The sequence below is a fragment of the Mustela nigripes genome, chromosome 3, assembly GCF_022355385.1.
Source record: "Mustela nigripes isolate SB6536 chromosome 3, MUSNIG.SB6536, whole genome shotgun sequence".
In the NCBI taxonomy this organism is placed as follows: Eukaryota; Metazoa; Chordata; class Mammalia; order Carnivora; family Mustelidae; genus Mustela; species Mustela nigripes.
Genome location: NC_081559.1, coordinates 54,596,174 through 54,602,559, shown reverse-complemented (window position 1 = coordinate 54,602,559; position 6,386 = coordinate 54,596,174). Strand labels below are relative to the sequence as shown.

The following is a 6,386-nucleotide window of genomic DNA, read 5'->3' as shown; positions in this document are numbered from 1 at the left end:
TAAAGAGTTGTTGGTTACCGTGGTAACAGACACTTAAGTTTCAGCTTCAAATGCCCCTTTTAATGAGGCAATTTTAAGAATATTCATGATAAATTACCAGACCACAAACTTAACTGTGGGAAGTTTGGCTGTCAAGAATCTAATAAGAAGAAAGCAGAAAGAATGAGCAGCAAGTGAAGGAGAGAAAATGGGGCCAGATTTGGAGGGGCGAATAGAAGGAATGCCAGCTCTGACTACCAAAAGCTAAATCAGAATCAATCCAAACTAGTGTTTTAAATTATAGATTGTCATTGAAGGGCTACAAGCAGATGGAGCCAAGATTCCTGGGGAGGAAGAACGGTGGAGTGAGGGGCACAGAGGACAAGAGTTGAATGTGTCCTACAGAAGGCTGTGCATTTTAAAGAGCTTCCATTTTCTATTTTATTCCTGACTGGGGCGGCTCAATGTAAGCAACAATCTTCCTTTTGTTTCTCCACTTCTCCATTTATGAAACCAAGAGACACTGCAATCTGGAGAGAACACAATTAACCAGAATGTGGAACTTGGCATAAATGAATTTTCATAGCAACCTAGGTTATCCCCAAACCCCAAAGACACAGCAGTCCCGATAATGTTCCAGGATTCTTTTCTTAATCTCTTATCTATTCGACCCACTACAAATTTCACTAAAAATTCAAAAGACTTTAATACATTGCTACACTATTACATGGAAAGAAAGCTACCGTAATTACCCGAAGGAAAACGTGTCAGTAATCCTTGTTACGCTTCAGTAGAAAAGCATGCCTCCTCTGGATAGGATAGCTTAATTTTATACCTGGTCAAACGAAGGCAAGAGGGTAACCTAAAAGGGCTCTCACAGACACTTTAAGTTTCTGGCCGAGCTCCTTAGGTCCCTACAGGAACGTCTTACTCTTGCTGCTCACAGAAAGCACCAGGGAACAGATGCATTACAGTTTGTGACAGGAGAACAGCCTGTGGATTCCGCCTACTCCCTCCAGTCCATCTGGGAGGTGGGTGAGACAGGGAGCCCACAGAGAGGGGGGCTCTCCTGGGAATCCCTTGGGGGTATCATGGCTATTGGTGCTTTATTTTCAGTAGATGGCACTGTGTCTATTGAGATAAGCAAAAGGAGAGTCTAGATGGGAAATCTAATTGTTTCTAGAGAAAGCACCCTGCATGTAAGAATGCATTTTTTTTTTAATTTAGTAACATGATAACAGGAATACTATTCAGTATTCATGTTAGCACCCTCTTTGGAGCCTAAGGAACTTCATGATTTATTATTCTGGCTCAGATGCAGGGCTGTGGTCGAGCCCAGGGCCAAGCTATGAGGGATAGAGTTGGGATAAGAATAAATCATGCTGAATGTTCACCCACTTTATCACCCAAACACATACATCAGAACCTGTACTCCATCTGTGCTCTGGATCCCCACCCTTTACCCCAAAAAGGAAATTCTGACATCTCTGTTTCTACCCAGCCCATGGGAATTCCCACCCCCACCCCTGAGTCAAAGCAACCAGAACAGTTTCTGGTACATTGTTAGTCCGGTGTGGCAGATACTATTACTTGCCCGTTAACCATTTTCCTTTCTAATCCACACTCCATTAATTTTTTTCTCTCTTCTGAGTGCTTTTGGAAAAGTAGACCCTGGCACCACAGGAAACAAATCAAGTTTAGTATGGTCTTTTAAATGGGAGGAGAGTCTCAAGTTTGCTTCTTAGAAAATAAACTCTAAACACAGTATGCAGGATGTAATAGGAGAAAGGCGGCTCTGTGAACAAAGCAAGGCACTATACGCTTAATAGAATCCTCTCTTTTATTCCTTACAATAATTTTAAGATAGGTACGATGCTACCCACTTTACAGATGTGAAAACTGAAGCTCAGAAAGTATAAATAGCCTACCTAAAATCACCCTTGCAATTGACTGGCCATATTATGAGACTCTACCCATTAGAAGAGAAATCTGCTATATGACTTACGGGAAAGGAATATGCAAGGAGAAACCTATTTCTGTCCCGTGACATCTGAATATAACCCCTGGGACTGCAGCAGTCATCCTGAGACAATTACAGGAGCCAACCTAAGAGAATGAGATGAAAGTATGAGGATGACAGAGGAAATTATAGAAAGAACCTAGGACCTTGATGATGTTGTTGAGTGGTTGAATTAACCAAATCTCAAACTTCAGATTTATATTTCAGCCTCTTTGAAATATATGTTCTCTTACTTCTGGTCCAAAACACAATATCCTAACTAATACAACTTAAGACACTAGCCATCGATGATTAGAAAAGGATTAGTGTGGGGCGCCTGGGTAGCTCAGTCTGTTAAACATCTGTCTTCAGCTCAGGTCATGATCCCAGGATCCTGGGATCGAGCCCCACTTTGGGCTCTCTGCCCAGTAAGAAGCTTGCTTCTCCCTCTTCTACTCCCCCTGCTTGTGTTCCTGCTCTTGCTGTTTCTTTCTCTGTCAAATAAATAAATAAAATGTTTAATAAAAAAAAAGTGAAGGATTAGTGCTTGAGCTAAAAGCAGCTATGCAAACCGTGAATGCAAGGAGTCAGGATGTGAGAGTCCATATGTTAGGGACTCTATAATGGATCATGTCTAAGGAGACTAATAAGATCCTTTCTGGGAGAGTCTGAAAAAGGTAACATTTTCTCTCATCTCCTCAGGAGCCTTTCTCCACCGGTTAACCCATCTCTCTTCTGTATCTTCAATGTTTTCTGTGGAAAGGACCTCTTTACAGGATCACAGGGGAAACATAGTTATAAGTATTTTCTTTTGTCTTTAAAGTATATTAGTATTGCTGCTGTAGAACAGGGATGCACCTTCTTAAATAACGTTTAAGTTTTTCATATTAAAGGGGCACTTGGGTGGTTCAGTAGGGTTAAGTGTCCAACTCTTGATTTTGGCCCAGGCCATGATCTCAGGGTGGTGAGATCAAGCACTGTATCAGGCTCTGTACCCAATGGGGAGTTTGCTGGAGATCCTCTCTCTCTCCCTCTGCCCCTATCCACCCAATTCACATGAGTGTATGCATGTACGAGCTTTCTTTCTCTCAAATAAATAAATAAATAAAAGATAAAAAATAAATTTTTCATATTAAAACCTAACAATACCTTTGATAAATTCAGACCTTCTTATATATACTGCTCTAAATAGCTTTTCTCTTTCTTTTTTTAAAGATTTTATTTATTGGGGTGCCTGGGTGGCTCAGTGGGTTAAGCCTCTGTCTTTGGCTCAGGTCATGATCTCGGGGTCCTGGGATCAAGCCCCGTGTAGGGCTCTCTGTTCAGTGAGGACCCTGCTTACCCCTCTCTCTCTGCCTGCCTAGTTGTGATCTCTCTCTTTCTGTCAAATAAATAAATAAGTCTTTAAAAATAATAATAATAAAAAAGATTTTATTTATTTCTTTATTGGTGGGGGGAGGGAGAAGCAGACTTCCTGCTGTGTAGAGATCCTGGTGCAGGACTCAATCCCAGTACCCTAAGATCATGACCCAAGCCAAAGACAGATGCTTCACCCACTAAGCCAACCAGGCATTCCTCTTTCATAATCAACTTACTAAAATAGTTGTCTCCAGTTCCTATTCATCAAGATACTCTTCAACCCATAGAAATTTATACTTACAATACCTCAACAGAACATTGTCTTTTATAAATGTTACAAAATAATAATAAAATAGATTGATTGCTAAGTAACAATTTGCCACCAAAACACGGTCCTTTAAAACAGCAGCCACCATTTAGTATCTTTCATGATTCTGTGGGTTGACTAGGCTTGAGTAGATAATTTTTTTTCTTCATGGCATCAGCTGGAGCTGTGCTCATCTGGAGGCTTTATTGGACTAGAACATCCACTATGGCTCATTCACATGGCCGGCAGGTGGTATTGGCTCTTGGCTGGGAGCTCAGCTGGAAATGAGTCCTTCTTCTCATGGCTCCTCCATATGTGGGCTTCCCACAGCATGAGAGTTGAGTTTTAAGAAGGAGTGTTTTAAGTTTGTGAAAGCAGAAGTTGTCCAGTCTCAGAAGTTAAACAATCAGACCACTCCCACGTTTTATTGGTCAATACAAGCCCAATAGGGCTTCAAGAGGAGGGAAATTGATTTTATTTCTTGATGGGAGAAATAGCAAAGAACTCAAAGCTATCTTTAACATACTTTAACATACTGCTGTGATTGAATGGTTTTCCTTATTGCTAAATCCAATGAAAAGAATGCATTCTTTATTTTATGTTTTTTTAATTTATTCCTTGTTTTTATTATTTTTTTTTACATCTCAATTCTTAAAATATTCTCTTCTTTCAACTTCCATGACAACACAGTCTTCTGGTTTTCCTGATACTTCCAGAGTTATTCTCACTTTTTTATGATGAATCGTCTTCATTTCCTTAAAGTCAAAATATTACTGTTCCTTAAGATTCCATCCTTGGTTCTATTACCACTTTATATATACTTATTGGACATTCTAATAAACTCTCAAGACTTTTATTGCTATCTACATATTAATCACTCTCAAATCTTTATCCACAGGCCCTATTGCTCACTTAAGTTTCAAACTTAAGTATCCCCTCTTTACTGAACATCTCCATTTTCATTTAAATATCCTACAAGCATCATAAATTTAAAAAGTCTAAAATCGAGCTCATTGTACTTTTTCACAAGGCTTCTATTTCAATGTTATCTTTCTCTGTGAATAGCACCATAATTCTCTCAGTTGCATGATACAGAGAATTAGTCATTTCGACTCCTTCCTTTTGCTCAGCTATACATCCAGTTGCCAAGGCTAGTTAATACTATCTCCTTAATATCTTTCAAATACATTGTCTGTATCTCTTCTCCAGTGTTCTAGTACTGAACTCTAGGTCTATCTTCTACTATCATCTTTTACCTGATATATTTCAGCATTTCTATCTAGTCTTCTCACCTCCAGACTGGCCTCCTCTTTAATTTGTTTTTCACACTGGAAGCCAGAGTAGTTTCTAAAGTCAATATTAAATCATGTTGTTCTCAATTTGGCAGCACATATATTAAAGTTGGAACAATACAAAAAAAGACTAACATGGCCCCTGTGCAAGGAGAACTTATAAATGTGCAAAGCATTCTTTGTATTTTCTGTGTAGATGGGCATGCAATCTATAGAGATGTAATTTATAGACCTAGAGTTCAGTACTAGAACACTGGAGAAGAGATACAGACAATGTATTTGAAAGATATTAAGGAGATATAATTATAATAACAGCACAAATGAGGGGAGAGGAGTCATAGAGGAACAAAGATTTTGCATACTATTACAATTAAATTGGTATTAATTTGAACTGGATTGTTATGAATTAAGATGTTAATTGAACCCTCATAGCAACCACTAAGAAAATGATTCAAAAACTATAGTAAGAAAGGCTCCTGGGTGGCTCAGTAAGTTAAAGCACCGACTGGTGGTTTCAACTCATGTCATGATCTCATGGGTGGTGAAATCGAGCCCTGAGTTGGGTTCCATGCTTAGTAGGGGGTCCGCTTGAAGATTCTCTCCATCTGGCTCTCCCTCTTCTCTAAAATAAATAAGTAAGCCTTTAAAAATATACATTAAGAAAAATAACAAAAAAATTAAAGTAATTCACTAGAAAATATCCTTTTAAAACAAAAATAATAATGGAGAAATGATCCAAAAAAGGAAAAAAAAAGACATGTAAAAAATAGGAAAATGGCAAGTGTAAACATGACCTTATCAATAACTTCATTATACGAAAAGGGATTGAATTGAAGGGCAGAAATTTTCAGAACAGATTAAAACAAAATAAAGCAAAACAAAAAACTCCAAACCTAATCATATGCTGTGTATAAGAGACACACTTTAGATTCAAAGGTACAAAGAAGTCAAAAGTAAAAGTATGGGAAAAGATATACTAGGTAAACAATAACCAAGAGACCTAGAATGGCTAATCTAAAATCAGGCAAAGTAGACTTTAGGACAAAAATTATTACTATAGACTAAGAAGGACACTTGATAATAATAGAGTTAATTTACCTAAAGATATAACTATAAACATATAGATAACAAATTCATGAAACAAAAAAGAATTGAAGAGAAAAATGGTCAATTCAACAATAATAGTTGGGAGATTTCAATATCTCACTTTCCAAAATGATAGAACTAGACAAAAAGTCATCAAGCAGATAGAGAACTTGAACAACACTATAATTCAACTAACAAGGACCTAAAGAACTCTCCATTCAACAACTACAGAGTACACATTCTTCTCAAGTACATGTGAAACATTTACCAGGATAGGAAATATGTTAGGCCATAAAACCAGTGTCAATAAATTTCAAAAGATTAAAATCATGTGAAGTATACTCTCCAACCATAGTGAATGAAA

At 37.8% G+C, this 6,386-nt stretch overlaps 1 non-coding gene across 1 annotated transcript; it reads left to right on the top strand.

Moving 5' to 3' along the window:
* The first annotated feature begins 5,015 nt into the window (after window positions 1-5,015).
* Window positions 5,016-5,123, top strand: LOC132014767 (U6 spliceosomal RNA). The gene has a single exon (XR_009403409.1). It is a non-coding gene; the product is annotated as a U6 spliceosomal RNA (small nuclear RNA).
* The last annotated feature ends 1,263 nt before the right edge of the window (window positions 5,124-6,386 follow it).